Source organism: Bacillus rossius, chromosome 2 (assembly GCF_032445375.1).
Source record: "Bacillus rossius redtenbacheri isolate Brsri chromosome 2, Brsri_v3, whole genome shotgun sequence".
Classification (NCBI taxonomy): Eukaryota; Metazoa; Arthropoda; class Insecta; order Phasmatodea; family Bacillidae; genus Bacillus; species Bacillus rossius.
The window spans coordinates 53,346,990-53,366,788 of record NC_086331.1 but is presented as its reverse complement, the minus strand read 5'-3'; the positions used below and the strand labels follow the sequence as shown (position 1 = coordinate 53,366,788).

The window sequence follows — 19,799 nt, the reverse complement described above, 5'->3', positions numbered from 1 at the left end:
AGTAATTGCTATTGATTGGCCTATACTAGGTTGGTCTCAATTTGGCCGATTTCAACTCACTACTAATTCTAATGAAGACTCGGACTAAGAAACATGAATAAGTTCATGCATTTAAGTTACATTTATCAAAATAATACAATTATTGCTAATTAAATAGTACTTACTGCTTTTAGGCGTTTCCTTAGCGTAGATTCCTTTGTGCCCAGATCCTTTGCAACTTTTCGTTGACTTTCCCCATTTAGTATTCTGTTTCTTGCTTCATTTAAGATTTCTTCTGAAAATATTAACTTTCTTTCCGATTTTCTCTTATAAGAAGATGACATTCTGAAACAAATATAGGCCTATTTGATTAAAATTGTTCATTTTTGCATTAATATAAACTTGTCCCAAAGAGTACGCAAGGTGCTCCAAAGAGTGCGCGCGCACTCTTGTGGACAAACTTTGTGCGCACTCTTAGGGAATGAACACGAAGTATCTAAAAGAGTCGACAGATAGCAGCACATACCGTAAAAGCTAATATGGCTTTATCGACACGAATGCTGAAAACCAAAGCTGCTACGTAATATAAAGATAATGAACGCATCTCTGTTTACCTACTTGCTATAGCTTAAGTTACCCGATAAAAATATTACATGAAAACAACAACAAATGAACTCTCACCTTTCAAATCTACAAATAATCTTGTGCAGCTGCAAGTTTCACGCCACTCGTTTGTCACACAGTAACGAACAATCTGAGGCTATACACTTTTTTTTCAATGTTGCCAACTGTAAGAAAATAGCAATGCGTACTCTTAGGGGATGCGCACTCTTAGGTGCCTTTCCCCTATGCTTCCGGATGTGCTTCCTTTTCTTGAATGAGCTTCCTTTTTGTCGAACTTTCGTCCAAATGAGCGTCCTTTTCGTTAAATGCGTGTCCTGTGTTTGGTGTGTACATTGTGTGGTCATTACGCGTAATATTGCTTGTTTGGTGCTTACATTGCGTGGTCATTGTGTGAATATTGATTGTCTAATGCGTACATTGCATGGTCATTGCGTGTACATTGCGTGCAGAGGCGCACCCAGGAATTTTTTTCGGGGGGTGTTTTAAGTTTTTTTTATGAAGGAACACCGGTTTCAAAAATAAAGTGGTGGGTCCGGGGGTCCTCTCCCGGGAAAATTTGGATTTCTAGGTGAAAATTTGTGCTATTTAAAAAGTTTTTGTATCTAATTATTGAATATACTGCTGGTAGAAAAAATAATTTTTTGTACGGTACTAAATTTTGTTTTAGCCAAGAATCAAACAAAGATACCTTTATCAAACCCAGGGTCTCGTCCGCTCAAAATCAGTATTATTTTAATACCATGAGAATCATAGCATGCATTAAAATCCACATTCTGTGCAACTTAAATCACTGACAATGATGGTTTGCTTTTTACTGCATTCACACACACAAATTAAGTTCACTCTACGAGTAAAAACAAAGGGTAGAAAATTCACACATATAATGTCTAGTTAAAACTGCAGAAATACAGTCCAAAATTATGCAAAAATTGAGATAAACGTAGCGCACAAACAATTCTTAGTTTTTATATAACACAAACTAATTTGTAAAAAAGTTAAGTAATTCACGGTAGCAGATTAAAAATGTAATACTACAATAACACTGATCAGCGATCTCCAATCTTTACTACTGAAGGCCCGAAGCCAAAGGAAAGGAAAAATATATATCGAAATGAAGTAACTACAATTTTTTACACTATGTGTTAAAGTTAGCACATTACACACTTTAAAGGTAATATATTATAAATCTTTTACTGGTTATAGTAATTTTGGAAGTCTCTAATTTTCAGGAATACTCTTTTTTGTCTAAATCTAATCTAGTATAATACATAGCAAAGTAAGTAATTAATACATAGCACCAGTAAAAGAATTGTGACACTGCATTTGAAGGAATTATGAAAATAGACTTGTTCTAATGTTCCGTCTGTCCTTCCAGGAAACGAAAGCCTCATATTTAACAATGCTGCATCAGTTCTGTCAAATACAGTTGATGATACATATTGCAGACATGCTAAATGAAATTTTCGTGGTACCCTATTAAAAAATCTACTAAAAAAACTATTATTCACGACAAGGCAATATGATTAATTTGAACGATCAAGCAAGTCTCGTACGTCGAAACTCGAATGTTTTCACTTATTCCATTACAAGTATTCCGTCTTCGCTGCTATAATCTACTGTTAAAGCATGGCTCCATATATCAACTTGCCCCCCCCCCCCCCTCTAAGGTTATCGGCTGGCGACGCTCTTGGGCACGGGTGAGTTGGGGACTGTGTTCTGTACTGACAGACCATTTCCTGGAAAATGTGCGCAGGGCAACAGTTGTTTACTCATCGTGAAATACTTGTGAAGACATGCACGCAATCATTGGGTCGTGCCTGCACTGTGGTAGGAATTATTCGTCTAGAAATGCGAATTAATGTTTTTGTATTGCACAGTAATGTATGCTCTCTGGTGACTAGAGCCACATGATATCACAAGTGCCTCTGTCCAACCTGCATTCCTGCCACGGATCTACCCATTATCATGAACTGCAGGTTTACTGTGTTTCATGTAAGTTGTCCGTGTTTTAACGATTCTCTTCCGAGAAAGACGTCTGCCCTCTCCATTGTAGTGGTAGTGGTGCTAAATCCTAATACTTCCCGGCTTCTTAAAAAAAAAAAAACAGGGTCTGTGCTCTCCTGTTTGTGTTAACAGGCACTTTTCTCGGAAGAGCAAAATAAAAAAAATGGACAATTACTTGAAATACAGTATAATAGCTGACACACAAATGAGAAATCTATCAATTCCCTTCAAGCCGCTTACCTTCATGTTCAGCATCATAACTAGTTCCTGGCTTTGGCCGTTTGGAGAAGTAGTTCAGTAAATTAAAACCATGCTTACGTTTAGACATTCTGATACCGCACTCACTATCAACATCAGTTCTAAAACTCGCGAAGAAGAACACTGCCCAGTTCCCACAATCTTCGGTAATGTTACACGGTAGCCGAAAACAGACTGAGTAAGAGAAAATGAAAACGCATCGACTAACAGAGCGAGGGATAACGATTAGAGGAGGGGGTGCCGGGTAGAGATTGCTAGGCGTTGCTGGGGTAAGCATAGTAGTCTGGCGACACCATAATGTATACGCTGACGTGAAAACATCTCACAAAGTTTGGTACATTGAGCACTGCCCATAGACCATCGTACCTATTTTGCTGGGACTGGGAATGTTTTTACTTTTTACATTCTAGATTTTTTCTTCACATTTTCGGAGGGGGTTTAAACCCCCAAACCACCCCCCCCCCCCCCCCTTGGGTGCGCCACTGATTGTGTGTGTTTGGTGTGTGAGTTGCTTGTTTGGTGCTTACATTTCATGGTCATTGCGTGTGCATTGCGTGTCTAGTGTGTACATTGCATGGTTATTGCGTGTATATTGCGTGTTCAATACCTACATGTCCATTGCGTACATTGCGTGTCCAGTGCGTGTATTGTGTGCCCATTTCTTTTGTCAAAAATTGCTTCCATGAGTGCTTCCTTTTAAGAATGTTGTTTTGACTAGTATAAATATCGACTGGTTGCGGGTACATAAGCGAGTCCTAGGTGACAGGACATTCAGTTTGTTACTGACTACGATGGTGTAAGGATCACCTAGTATGACTCGTCTGATACATACGTCCGATAGCCTTGTGAAATCGATGGCATCTTTACCATCTTTAAATACAGCCTAGATGGAAGTTGTACCATCCACGGAGACCTCGATGGTCACGACTACGATGGCGACGTCCTTGATGGACGCTTTACCACCAGCAGAAGACAGCTTAGTGACTTCAGTGCTGGCTGCACAGGAAACCACGATGAACTACGTTTCGAACTCGTCAACAACTAACGAGCATCAATGCCGTTACAACGGCAAGATTTTCTCAAACAACATCAATGCTCGACGACACGAAAAGAGTGAATATGCTAAGAATCTTTCTCGTAAAATGTTCGGCTGTAAAAAGTGTCGCAAGAAATTAACAAGAAATGTTAATTTAAAACATTACTTGAAGACATGCAAAAGCCCTGCTGCGCGGCAGAAAGTAAATGTTTCTATACAACGGCGAATGATTTATGTGCATAAGAGTACACCAGGAATTGGTACAACTGCAGTAACATCAGCATATGGTTCGGGTTCGTCTTCAATGACTTGACATTCTTGTGGCTACTGCGATATATCGTTTACATTTGCTCATGATGTACGTAAACACGAGAGTAGTAAATGTACGAAGAATCCTTCTCGCATGAAGTTACGCTGCGATGAATGCCATGTTTGTTTTAGTCGAATTGATAATTTGCGACGACATGCAAAAAACTGTAAACGTGAAAACCGTGTGCGTACTCTTGAACTACCAGCAGACTTTTCGACTCCTTGATTTAGGTTTGAGACTCGTGAGTGTACAATCAAAAAAACAGATGTGCAGCAACCTATTGCTATGACGTCTGGACATGAAACTAAACCCAAGACAGTGTTCGGTGCATTGCAGGTGAATGATATTGGGTTCTACTTGGCGCAGTCTGCATTTCGTGGAACATTGAAAGACTACCATTATCTGAATACGTTTAGTGAGTCGAAAGACATTTGTACTTTTCTTGAAGATATCAGGCAGGACATAATCAATCAGCTTACTGATGACGTAGCAACAAACGGTCCTTTAAAATATAACTTGTGGCTGGACTGTATATATGGTAAGCCGTATCATTTGAGAACAAAAAGAAGAAGTGTGCTTTCAAGACATCTGATACTGTAATTTACAGTTCTGACGATGTGAAGCAAGCTGTTAAACACGGTGTCCAGAAACTCTGTCAAGAAGACGAAGTCTATGTCAGTAAAGGATCTGGCTGGTCTCTGTCTAGTGTAAACCGATTGGAGTTGAGAATTAGTCATTTCACGCCGATGCAGAGCTAAATGTTTATTAGATTATTTTTCGCAAGTGTTTATGCAGTAGTATATAAATTATGTAATACAATTTATGTTTTGTAAAAGAACTTGCGGTGTTTTATTATATATCCTGCCATTTTTAATTGAAATTATTAATCAAGTATTAGACCAAGACAATCTAATCAATGATTATATTAATAAGTTATTTTTTAGATGAATTTTAAATTTTTTCCTGAATTTATAGCTGAATAATTACCAATTCCAAGATGGTAATGCACTCTAGCAGACGAAAACAAGATAGCGGACATGATGTCATACTAGCTGTCGATATATACCTTGTCATTAGTGGTCGGAGGTTATTCTGTCGGTGACTTCCGTGGAGGAAGGACCTGATGTCATTTTTTTATATCTTTGCTGTCACCAGGTTCTATGTGAGGACTCTATGATATAAAGGCGTGCTTTAAATAATATTTTATTTAAATTGGGATAAATACGTTTTTCTTATAAATTTTAAAATTATTTCCAAATTCTAGCATATTTAAGGATTTTCATGATGGCGGGCTTAACGAAAAGTGTAACGATCTAGAATCCAAGATGGTGTCCGTAACTAAATGCGCCACGATTATGTTATACACGTCCAATATGGCGGACGTAACGAAATATGCAACATTTCTAGAATCCAAGATGTCAACTGTAATGAAATATGCAGCAGTGTTTTTAATTATTTTTATTAAATTTTGATTAATAACATTTTATTATGATTATTAAAATTTTCACCAATTTTTAAGCATAAAAATTACAGATTTTCAAGATGGTGGACATGACATCATACAAGCCGTCCATATATACCTTGGCATTAGTGGTGGGAGGTCAGTCTGCCGGTGGCTTCCATGGAGGAAGGAAATAACATTTTTTTTTGCTCTCGCTGGGTTCGAACCGAGGACTTCATGATGTAAGTGCGTTTTTTAAATAATATATTATTTAAACTTGATTAATTAATTTTTATAAATTGTAAAATTTTTTTCATTAAAATGAAATAATAAATAAAGATTTTTAAGATGGCGGTCGTAAATAATCCAAGATGTCGTCAGAGGCTTATCGGAGGCTGTAGATATGGATTCTAAAGCCTCATTATGGACATTTATAGCCGTTGGCATTTTAAAGGACTAAATCGGGAAATTTTCCCTCGAAACGGGATTTTTTCCCGCAAAATAACATTTTTTTTATTTTTCAAAGTTTTGGAGATTTTTTGTGGAAATTTTTCCAAAAACTGGAATTTTTGTCCGTTTTGGCGAATTTTGGGCCAATATTAGGTAATGTTTTGGCTAATTTTGGCAAATTATAAAGGTCAAGGTCAAGATAAAGGCCATCCAAGATGGCCTCCGTGACGTCACAATCCAAAATGGCGGACCGGCACCACAGCACCACAGCCAGAAGCCAGCGTCAAGAGCCCCTTTTCTATACTACATGCGCGGCTTGACACAATCAGCGGTGCCATGGTCAAAGGTGCAACAATTCGTGCATCGCCCGCACATGTATTTCGAGTCAGGCTGTAGTTGGCGCAAGACTTTGCTCGAGGTCGCGCGCGGCGCAAGTAGCGGGTCAGTTGCACTCGCCGCACCGCGGGCCACCGCGGGCGGGTGGAAATGACTCTCAGAGGGACGTGTTGGCTCGTCGCGAGAGAACCTCTCACGTGGACTGTCAAAGGAACAAAACCACGAGTGCCACATCTCTAAATTACAAGAGGGCCTACCTGACCCGGGCTTCCATCCCCATCTAAGACAGCAGAGACATGGCTGTAAAATACAAACACTTGACCAGAGAGGCGCGCGCCACTACCGCGCGACATATTTCGCTCAACGTTCTGCGACGCAGAAGGAAACTCAGCCTCGTATTTAGTCACGGCCGACAAATGGTTTTAAACTTCGCCGCCCCAGACACGCAATTCACTCAAAGAGGTAGGAGGAGACACCATGCCGCAATGTTGCAGCACACGAGGGGAGAAATTACCTAGAATTAATTGAACAAACTCCGACTCCGGGATGTTTAGTTCAAGCACGTCAGCGTACGCGGTAACAGATCACGTACTGTGTAACAGTCTCATTAGGCCGCTGGAACCGATAAACTAATTCGCGCTTACAAGCGTCCAAGACGCGCGGAGGGCACAGTGATCGCACCAGCGATGTTTTAAATCTTTGAAAGCCTTGAACTATGGCTTCTGTGAGCGTATCAACATAAGTCCCCGAGCACTTGCTCAAAACAGCTTTCATGAATGCCCCGGGTGGAACTAGGTTCAAATTATCGACTAGCTCAGCGGCGATACAAGCATCTCAAACAGCTTTAGGGTCATTGCCCTCTAGGCCTAGGAGGAGTTTCAGAGCCACAAAAAACATTTCTGATTAAAGGATTTGGCGAATGACGGACTTACTTCCGAAGGGGCTTGCACCGGTGGACTAGCAGCGCGACGTCACACGTTTCACGAATAAACTGCACAAGCCGTGCAGGCAACTCCACCACCGTGTCGGTCGGCAGCACCGGGAGCCCATTTCCGTCCAAGGGCTGAACGAGCTCAGCGCGGTGGAGGCGGCAAATCCAGGAGACACCAGTGGAGCCCATGATCTTGACACACAATAAAACAATAATAAACGCACTCTGCAAGCAGAGTAACGCAGAGCTGCATCCTGCTTGAACCCAAAGTTCAAACAGACTACAAATTAACGAAGAGTTGTGAGCAAGATGGGCGCGCACAATGATTTACTATATAGATTGATTTCTAATTACAACAAACTTGTTAATCATTTTGATCAAACCAACAAAAAAATTTGCCTTAAGAACATCTTATCTAACTTCTAATATTTTATTATATTTTTTGACTTCATTGTATTTTAGTTTCCGTGATATTTGTATTATATATATATTTTTTTTGTATTATGTATTTCCCATTTTTTGTTGTTGTCCAGTTTGTATTATGTTTGTCCATGTGTCTTTGTAACCTCTTTGTATATATGTATGGTGTCTACCACTATGGCCTTAGCTGTTGGTAGACGTCACAATTTTAAATAAATAAATAAATAAATAAATAAAATAAACTAGTATTCCCCTTCAATTAGGGGAAATGGCAGAGTACTAAAGTGTTTTCTAGATATTAAAATGGGTCAGCAAAAATTTATCATTTTATTCATATAAAAAATTATTAACAAAGTTCAACAAACGTGCCAGTAAACAAGGCAGTATATAATAGCTGATGACAAATAAACACTTTAACAAATGGTTGAGTATAGACACATTAGGTAGTTAAAAAATTAAAAGGCGGTATATAAATGCCGTGACAATTAATAGGGTAATCAAGCCACGAGGCACAATAGTTTACCAAGGTTCACAAATACGTTAACAAAGTTAAGCATACAACAACCCACATAGCATGAAAGCTTGCAGCAAGCCTGTCAGTTAGCTTGAATTTGGCTTGCTATGCAAGCTTGAAGCATCAAACTTGATTCAAGCTTGATTCAAGTGCTCTGTCATCCATTGCGACCTACACTTGTTTTCGGCAAGCTTGCCAAAGGCATGAATTAAACTTTCCATGCAAGCTTGACGCATCAAGGTTGATTCAAGCTTGATTTAAGTCATCTGTGAGCTATATCGATCTTTTTTTTTTCGGTATGCTTACCGAAGGCTTGAATTTGACTTGCCGTGTTGCAGCCCTGTTGCATCCTGGGAGTTTATTATTTTTGTTTCCGTTTCCATGTTCCTTTATTTTTTTCTGGCCAGAGCTTAAATACTCCATATTGGCGAAGTTGAATAAGACTATCAAGGTAAGTTACTGTGTAAATTTATTACTTTCTTAGGCAAATATATTGTTATCTTTTAATAAGTAAATTTTTTTTATAGATGTGCTGTGTTAATGCTAATTATGATCTACCATTCGTTAATTTGATTGGATACAATTCTTGTTGTACTTAACATGTGTTTATTCGAATATAGGTCTGTTTTATAAATATTGTTTTTTTTAGATTGGATGCTCGTTTCGTTTGAATACTTTCATTTTATTTGGAAGAAAAAAAAAACAAATTTAATAATGAAATAATCTTTTAACTCGTTTACACTAAAAATGAGTAAACCATACGTTTTAGGCCTTCATTTTTTATCTCTTTTAGAAACCTTTACGAATTAATTTATTTCGTGAAACTAATTATTGAAAGTGTGTTTAAAAATAATGCAGGTTAAGGCAATAGAAGTTTTGTTAAAAATAATTTTGGGTACGGTTATAGAAGTTATGTTTAAAAATAATGCAGGTTACGGCTTTTTTGTGTTGAATGGCCCGGCTATGGGCATCTTAATTCTACACATGATAGTTAAACTAATATGATTTAGATTTATCCTTCCTTATGATAGTTATAACGATAAACCGTTACTTATCACGGCACTAACACATCGGCCTGGCCAAAGGTGTTACAAACTTAACCCCCATGAAAGGGTACCTATTACAATAGGCCTGCTTCAATTCGTTAACAATTAGTTTACTGTTTTAACATAAGTTTTTGTACATTAGTAGTAACATTAAATTAAGAGAATTAAATACTGAAATCATTAAAACTTTTTGTTAGGGAATCAAATGAAGTGATTTTATTAATAAAATTTTTATATAGATATGTATGTGGTTAATGAGAGTGGGTTATTGCAGTTTTTTTTAAATTTATTTAAGCATGAAGGCCTACTTAAATGATACTATGTAAAAAAAGTAACTTGCATTTTCTTACATCTTACATGTTTAATGATAATTTTGTGAAAGTTCATTGCCATATATTAAGTATGTTTATACGTAGTTGTTTACCCTTGTAATAGTTGTTAGTTACATTCATAGCATTAAATTGTTTAAAAGTTGGCGAGGTTAGGAAAGCTATGGAAAAAAATTCTCAAAAGTAGTGTTGAAGTTTATGTTAGGTGTATTCATTTAAAATAGCGCTAATGCTTAACTTAAGTTCTCTAATAATTTAACAGTATTTATATTAATGTATCTAACCTAACATCAGTTAGGCTAGGTTTATAAACTACACAGTAATTGATGCAACTCCAACTAAAGCCCGCTGCACACGACACAATTTTTCTTATAATATTGTACAAAATATGTTATCCTGGCTTGCTATAAGTTTTCTCACTTAAAAACTTGCTGGCTACGAGCAGCCCTGAGAGATCGGCTACTGGTTTAGCCTAATCTCAGTGTCCTATTTTTCATACGAGTTTCACTACAATATTTAAGCAGCGGCCAATCAGAATGAATCAAAACAACATTAGAATTTGGCGCGCAAGATTGAGAAACATAAATATGGAAGGAAAGAAGTGGACGAAAGACCAATTAACAACAATAATACATTTTTACATGGAAGTTCTTTGTTTGTATGTGGTAAAAAGTAGTAATTACCACAATAAAAATTTTCATATTGCAGCTTTGAAAAGAATCGTTTTGATAACTCATTGTTTTGAAAATGCTCAGACCACAACCATCAAAGTAGCCAGTATCATGTGCAGCGAAAACTTGTAGCATAGAAAGTATGTCAGCTTGGAAACTTGAAAATTGTAAACTATCCAATACTAAAGCTTGTAAAAAACATTTTGTCATGTGCAGCGGCCTTAATGCAACAAAATTACGGTTGTTATAATAGTCAAAATCCAAGGTGTTAGGCCTATGAATTTTACGACATGAAATTCTATAAAATGAACTCTCTATCGCTCGTTGGGGGCTAAATACATGCACAATTTCAGTAGCAACTTAAACATCATAGAAACATTTATGTTAGATTCGGTAACAAAAAAAAATACATGGATCAATGAAGAGAGCAAAGCTTGTCCAGTATTTGCGTGTTATTTTGTCTATGGCCATGGCTTGCAAATAAACATTGGCCCGATTCATGTTGTCACGTGTACAACAACGCTATTATGGCCTGGCATCATAATTTTTGGCAGGTTTTTTTTTGTTTCGAAATGAAAAATATCAACTTTTCGGAATTTTCCTTATCGGTTGCGGGAAGAGAGCTACCGCCTGTGAAATTTTTGAGTTTCTATCACGGCTGGCAGTGGGTTAGAATTTGTATAGATCAGTCAGTCAGTCAGTCGCACAAGGGGGTGTATATAATATTGGAAACAATCTACCGCATGCTTTTGATATTTTATATTTACCGAAAAAAAATGCAATTTTCAATAATTGGTTTTGAAAGTGTTATTTTCTGTAACTACAAATTTTAAAAAGTAAAAAGGTACCTTCAAATAAAACCATTTTGGCACTCTATGCTCACAACTTTTGCATTTTTGAGAAATTTTGGAATACTTTACTTCAAATACGAAACACAGAAATTCAAGCAGAAATACAAGGAGTTGAAAGTTGGCCAATACTTGCATTGTGTTTTTGCCTTTTGGGTAGTTTACCAATAAAATTATATAACTTTAGCATCTGGCATTTCTTGCGTAGTTTATAAACCCAACTTAGTACTAGGGGATTCTCACTAAAATATGTTCGGTATTTATTAAGATTGGCACCTTTTCCGTAAAGATTAAGATACAAATCTGAAACAACTTTCATTAAGTGCAAAAATATTACTCTATTTTTAAAGCAAAGGTGCACATACCAAATTCCTTACCGTTTCGGAGTAAATACTATTTATTGTTTACATTATAAAACCTGACCATTGATGGCGGTAGTCGCCATGTTGGTTGTTGTTTACGTACATTTATATTATATTTACAACAATTTTTATAAATAAAAACAAGCATAATTATTATGACTGACCTAACCCAACCTAACCTGACCTAACCTATCATAACCTGACCTAACCTATCATAACTTGACCTAACCGAATTTAACATTTAACATAATATTTTTAACGTTCAAAACTAACATAAATATATTGGAGTCGGGTACAAATCCTTCGCTTGCAGCAAAAATTAAAATTAAAAATGCGAAGGGTTAGGTCGGGTTAGGTCAGTCACTATATGTTGGTTTTTATTTAAGAACATGGTCGTGTATGTAATATAAATGAACGTAAAGAAAAAATACCATGGCAGCCGCTGCATCTACTGTAAGGGTTTGTGGTGCATTATAAAAAAGTCAATTGTGTACAAGACCAAGGAACATCTGCCACATAGTTCTCTGGTACCCAGACAGTTAGCCATATCAATATCAGAATTTATGAGGATTTAGATTGACGTATTCCCGTTAACGGCCGCAACATTTAATAGTGCAAATTGCCGTTCTAAATGCTGTAGGCCGTATTTAACAAAGAAATACAACACTGTTTGAATAGATTTTTTAATTTGCCTGCCACATGACTACATTCTCCAAAAGAAAAAATACCCTTTGAAAACGTCTAAAAACCACTCTCACGGACATACAAACAATGACAACAAATGTCCGTTGGCGCGTTAAGAAACAGGTATTGTAAACTTTAATGCAAACTATTATTTCTCCGAAACAAAAAGGAATTTCGTAATGTGCCTTTTTGCTATTAAAATGGGAAATTGTTTTTATTTAGATTGATGTATTCCCTTTAACGGCTGCAACCTAATAGCGCAAATTGCTGTTGTTCTAAACGCTGTAGGCCGTCTTTAACAAAGAAATAAAACACCGTTTGAATACATTTGAATACATTCTCCAAAAGAAAAACACCCCAATTGAATAGCGTAGTCCTGCAGTCGTGCAAACAATGATGGCTACATCTATGAAAATACACAGACTTTAGTGTCTTAACTACATTACATATTTGCCAAAAAACTATGTTTCAAATAATTTTATTTGTTTTAGGATAAAAAAATGGAACGTAATATGTTTGAAAACTACTAAAAACCACTCTCACGAACTTACAATGACAACAAATGTCCGTTGGCATCTTAAGGAACAGGTATTTTAAACTTTCATGTAAACTATTATTTCTCCGAAACGGGAAGGAATTTCGTAATACGCCTTTTTGCTATAAAAACAGGAAATTTTTATGCACGTAATGGAAGTTGTTTCAGATTTTTTTTATCTTAATTTTTACGAAAAAGAGGCCAATCTTAATAAATACCAGATGTTCAAAATATCTGAAAATTTTTTCACTTAATGTCTATAATTACTAAACTAAGTCTTCCATAACAGGATGTATTCATAACAGGATACGTAAAGTAGTTTAGCTGCACTATTACAGAGTTTCAATAAGAAGTTTAGTTATATTTATTAAAAATAACTTTAAATCATGAAATTGATTATGAATTACTGATTATAAATAAATTAACCTAACCAACCATCTACATATATGTTATAGTATTTTCTATGTAGGCCTAGTTGTTAAAACTGAAAACAAACATAACTGTAATTTATTTGAATTATCACAATTCCCTTATTACAGAACAGTTGCCAGTAGTAACTATGAAAAGTAAGTCATGTGCTTTGTTGAATTTGTAGGATTTTTTTGTAGCCTGGAAATTTGATTATCTGGTATTACTGGCTGGGTCAGTTCTACTGCATTTTGTTTTCATGCCAACGACTGTATATAAAATGCAGGAACATCCATTAGTTAGAATAGTGTTGTCATGTAGGTCTTCTTTCTTGATGCCTAGTCTGCCTCTCTCTTCCCATTCTCTGGACGTGGCGTTACTATCTCATTTTCGCTTTTCTATGATGTTATTAAAGTCATGTACTCTTGCTTCCACAATATTCTATATAATTCCAATCCTGTCTCCCTAAGTTTCCTTTCGAGGCAAAGATACCATTATAATTATTAAATGAGGGCTAAGAGACATAACATTAGAATTTCTAGGTCTTTTTTAATAATAAATTTATTAATGCATCTTTTGGACGTTAGAAAAGAGGCGTTGAAGAAATTAGCTTTACAACTTATAATTGACCAAAATTGTTGTGCACAGCTTAATTAAAAGTGCAGTATTATTGGATATGCTCTTGCTAGATATAATTTAAAATTTTGGGGATAAAGTGTCTGAATTAATCTATATTGTGAATATGGCTGATATGTTATTTATTTATTGGTTTTTGCAGCTGCTGTCCTGAAACTTCATAAAGTTACCCATATTGAGGTGAAGGAAACAATCTGCCTGTGGCTGCAACAGAGCAAAACAAGAGTAATGAGGAGGTAAAACTTTTGTTATTCTAACAACTTTATTTTAACCATGTTTTTTATTGTAACATTGAAAGTTGTCCATGATTATATTTTTGGCTAGTTGCCTTTTATATACAAAAAATAATAATTTTGCATTTTATTTTACAATTTTCAATTCTGGTAGTGAGTGGAATTTGGATTTCCAGATTTTTGTCTTATAAAAAATTAAGAACTACAGACTTTCATTACATGATATTTCTCATCTGTGTATTTCTGCAACAAAAATTAAAATAAAATATATTTGGTTTTCGATTCAGTACTGCTTAATTTAACACTTGTTGAATTTTATTTGGAGCACAGTTTGAAAGGAATCTTTAACTATGTAGTTTCTTTTTCTGCAATGTGATGATAAATTTACGTATGTGTTAATACTAGACTAGGATACAATGAAACCCCTTATTTGCATGTTCGTGGGCACAAAGTAAAAAAGTGTAAAATAAGGGAAATGTATGGAAAATCATTTTTTGGTCAGATAACTGTCATATTATACAACCTTAACATATTGCACTATCATATAAACATAACTATTCCTTATTATGAGTGTCTAAAGCATATCTAAAATAATAATTGACATTTAATCTTTAATCTCTTATTTACATTCTGTGAAGTGTAGGTAAGCATCTATAAAATACATACGTACTTTCATAATGTAGTTGGCAATTCATATCAGATGTTTGCAGATTAAGAATATTGATAAAAATGTCAATACATAAGGATAGTTTACTAAAGCAAAAGTTACATTAAAAAAAACATACAGCAAGTTTTACAAAAACCTTATTTCAGTATTTAAAAAAAAATTCCAATGGTCATTTAGTCATTTGAAATTGTCAATCCAACCAATGAATATATGAAACTCATCAATTCCGAGCCATGTAGCTAAAATTTCGCCTTTTGTTTAATAAAAACACATTTTATGGGTCATTCCAGGGCCCTTGCACCCACAACCAACCATTCTTTCTAAAGTACTTTACTTTCCTTATATTTCGATTCACGAATGTATTTTATATGTATTAGAAACACTACAACTGGGATGCAGTTTCTTCAATCATTTCGCGATTTTTTACAATTTTGTTCAGAGTGGAAATCGGCACGCCTAACCTTTCAGTGAGTGAAACACAAGTTTCTTTGTCATCGTTCATGCACTTAGTTGAGTTTTTCATCAATCTAAAATGTTTTCCTTGTTTTTTACATACTACCATCTTGTAAAAAACGTACAGATAAAAGTCAAAATTTTTTCCTTATTTACAATAATTATATATTGCTGAAAAAGTTAGACGTTGACTAAGATTAACACCAGAAATAAATACATAATGTACATAATTCTGTATGTATAAGTACTAACAAACATAAGGAATTTCTATAAATTGTAGCTCTAGCATCATGTGCTAATGTTTTCTCGAAGCCTGCCTTTACTAGGCCAGTGTTGGCAACTTGTAAATGCCGTTTTTAATTTCACGTTTCACATGTTTATTCTCGGACAATTCTTTTACAGTTTCATCATGTATGGCGATTGCACCAAGTTGCTTGTGTGTTACGTGTTACATGATTTAACTAGCAAGATGGATGCAATTTTTGAGATGTTATTCACGTGAGAGTATTGTATTGGATTAAATGGGAACCAAACGGCACCGGAAGAATATTGTGCAAAAAATGGGAATTGTAAATACCAGTAACGTAAATAAGGGGTTTCACTGTAGTAAAATTCATAACAAGCTAAATGAGTGTGCACAATTTAAAGATGTGCTAAGTGAGAGATTGGTTTAACTACATGTGTATTAATCACTTTGGCTATTATGTTACTAAATAAAATTATGTCTTTGCATCACCCATTTATTGTGTACTCATCTCATTGTACACAGAATTTTAGCATGATCTCATTATTTTAGGTTGGCACTTGTGGACATTGAGACTGTGTTTGGCAGTTCATATGTGTTGGAGAAATCTTAGAAAGAATATGGGGTATAATTGGTAGCTAAATATGCCAAATCTAATTTGTGGTTCCAGTATATATCTACATGTCAATATAGAACTGGCTAAAACAGTATCATAAAAGTACCGTAGACTATGGGTCCGTATATAGGGCGACCATTTTTACTTAAATGAGAGATGCGAAAATTGGACGAGGCAAGTGGTACTTCAGAGGAAGGAAGTAGCTCTGAAAATGACCACAATTCTATTATGGAAAGTACGTTTAATTGAAAATAGAGTACACCAAAGCACACAAATCCATTTAAATTAATAAGTCGTGAAACTAAAACATATTATGATCAAATTTTATCCTGTCATGTTTACTATTTACTACCTACACAAAGCCGGGAACTGAACAGCTGGGCCAAAAACATCATGCAACGGTTATGTGAAATAAATTTTTCCAAATTTTAACGCCCTAGCCCTAAAATAACAGTGCGACAATTACACATGCGCAACGATTATATGATAAAACACAGTAAATATTTTGTAATTGTTTTCTTTTGTCTTTTGGGGTAGGCCATTCAAACTTTTTTCAAATAAGTAATTAGATAAATAGACATTAATATATTATTATGCATCAGTCAACACAAATAGGATTTGTCGCACAAAAGTAATGACTAATGAATTTTTACATTTGTTTGGCCTCCTGAAACTGCAGGTTGCCTGATATTAGGGGGTCGCCTTACATTCGGGCCAATACGTACATATTTTGTTGTATGTAATAGCATATGTATTGTCTGCCCTATTTTTATGCTAGCCATGTTGTTGATTGTTAGTATGTAATTTGTGCAGTAAAATGTTAAAACCTTATGACTTAATCTGAAAACAACAGATATTTATTGAAATGCCAATAATAAGTAGAAGCATGTGTCATTGTTTAAAATTTTTTTTTTTGCAATAGGTATTTGCAAATGTGTTGGTTAATGTGATGCATCAATTTCAGTGTTTATATATATATATTTTGTTCCAGAGGAAACAGAAACCAGCACCAAGGACCAGCTGAAAATGATCCAGGCCACTAAAATTATATATGATACTATAGTAGATTGCTTATTGTATAAATTATAATATAAATAAATTTTTAGTAACTGTAATATGCTTTGACTTATTTCTCCTTTTGTTTGTCATCTCTGTTCTTACGTTTTTTTAATTTTGTAATACAGTAGACTCCTGGTTATCCGGTGTAATGACTGGCAAGGGGTCAATGGATAATTGAAAAACACTGTTAAAGTGATGTTTGGGGAAATATTTTATCCCGACCTCAAGACAAACTCTGTAACACCCGTCCCTCATAGTTACACCCCAATTTGTTTTAGGAAAACAGTTTACTAATTAAAAAATGATTAAACAACCTCAATTTAAATTCTAAATAAAAATATAACTGTCTGACTTTATCAGCAGAGCTGCTGTTGACACGCAAAATCTCAGAATGTAAAAGTTGGCTAAACATTGGTTTTTTTTTTATTGACAATTAAGGAAGCGAATAGGTATTAAGGAAAGAGCAGAATATTTTTTGTTGATATTGTCACACTTACTTCCGACATTTACTCATACTTATAACTACTTTGAGAAATTCCTTGTGAAAAGTTGTATGTTAAGATTTAGGCTTAAGTTTAATACATTACCAAATTACATAATACTATTAAGTTAGGTTACTGAATTCGTACAAGCTGTTTTTGCTGTATTTGTGTTGCACACATTTCAATACATCTCATAAGGTCCAGAACTTTATGTAACTTAGAAGGTAGAGAGTTAATGAATGATGTGGTTTCTACATTCACATGTCTCTAATTAAATTATTAGTAGTAAAGATCATAACAATGAAGCAATTATTATCTTTTGAATACACCTTTTGGGTCTGAAACCTAAATCTTTTTTATTTTATCAACGTACCTAGCAATTGTTTAAGCTAGTATTACCACACAAATGGTAGTTGAATTCATTGCAGCTGACTCTGGGTAATATTCCTTTTGGATATTGTTGACTGAACAATATATAAGCGAGATTTTAGGTTGTATTCTTTTACCCTTGCCTTAAGAATATCATGGCAAGACTGGCACAAGTTTGTCGCGACAAGCCTAAGTTTGTCGCGACAAGCCTGGTGCAGGCTTGACGCTGCAAGCCTGGCACAAACTTGTCGCAGCAAGCATTATGCAAGCTTGTCGCGGCAGGCCTGCTGCATGCTTGTCGCGGCAAGCCTGCCTCAAGCTTGTCGCGCAAGCCTGCCTCAAGCTTGTCGCGCAAGCCTGCCTCAAGCTTGTCGCGGCAAGCCTGCTGCAAGCTTGTCGCGGCAAGCCTGCTGCAAGCTTGTCGCGGCAAGCATTATGCAAGCTTAATGCGGCTAGCTTGCTGCAAGCTTGAATCAAGCTTGCCATGACAAGCTTGCAGCAAGCATGAAGGCTTGTCGCGGCAAGCTTGTTGCAAGCTTGATATGGCAAGCTTGCTGCAAGCTTGTCATGTGTAAACTAGCTTAGCTTGAATCAAGCTTGATTCAAGCTAACACACTTGTCGTGACAAGCTTGATTCAAGCTTGCAGGCTTGACATGGCAAGCTTGATTCAAGCTTGAATCAAGCTTATTTTGCTATCTGGGAAGGCATAATTCGTTTACGATAGTACGTCCATGAGAGCTTTAAATGCTAGGCTAAATTTATCTAGCACACAAGTGTTTTATCAATATCAAAACGTACAAGCATGAAAGTATTATCTGAATAGTAAAAAATACAGGTGTAGTGAAATCAAGGCACAATAGCACATATTAAGTGTAACAATAATCGCAAGGCTATGCGGATAACACCCGTCAATGCAAAAAAACAGGGTGAACAATAAGTAACATTGAGTTATACGGGCTACAATTGCCATAGTAATTATAACGAATAGGCAGTATGGATATGCAATTTACACAGGCCAAATATATCATAGAAATATTTACAGTGATTACAAAAAATATTACGAGACTAGTAACATGACACGTTATGAAAAACCTAACGAGGTTGTTCGGTGCAGTGGGCGGGTGGCATACATTCAGCTCAAACACGATATAGGCTCCCATAAAAGGGCAAATTAAAGCTACAGGCCAATGAGAAAAACAATACAATTAAGCAAGAATGATTACGTGTCCACAAAAACAAGCGAAAAAACTTATATCAGTGAGGCATGAGCCGAAGATAACATTACAAGAAAGCAAGTAAAATATTATCAAGGTGGCAATGCAAACCACACTTAAACGAAACTGGCAGCATGGTGTGACACAAAATTACAGCCTATATCAAAGAGCCAAAGGCAGTTAAGGCTCATGCAGAATTACGCAGTGGCAAGACAAGCTGAAAACTAAAGGGCTTAGCAAACATGTTTAAAGCTAAGCACGGCCACATCGTGCAACAAACTTACAGTTACTGTATCGCTCATGAAGCTAACGTCATCGCCGATACTGACCAGAGCTGTAGGGCCTCACCCAACTGCAATCGAATGACACAGTCAAAAGACCACTAAAACAGAAACAGCCTAAAAACCGACAAAACAGGCCCGAGTCAAGGGCCGACAAGCCCTTAAATACAAGTATAACAGAAGGCGCTAGTGCTGCGGTGGAGAAACAAAACTACTGCATTTGGAGAGGATGTATGTGGGGGGGGGGGGGGGTGTTACCAACCGAATAGACAAAGAGGAAGGGGGAACAAGGAGAGGGGAAGGAATCGGTAGAATATGCGGCTAAAGCATGTAACACATGCTTCAGACAGCTGGAGCT

General features: G+C 36.0%; 1 long non-coding RNA gene across 1 annotated transcript; it reads left to right on the top strand.

Moving 5' to 3' along the window:
- Window positions 1–13,794: 13,794 nt before the first annotated feature.
- On the top strand, window positions 13,795–17,150 carry LOC134529958 (uncharacterized). The gene is made up of 2 exons (XR_010074755.1): window positions 13,795–14,058; window positions 17,027–17,150. It is a non-coding gene; the product is annotated as an uncharacterized LOC134529958 (long non-coding RNA).
- The last annotated feature ends 2,649 nt before the right edge of the window (window positions 17,151–19,799 follow it).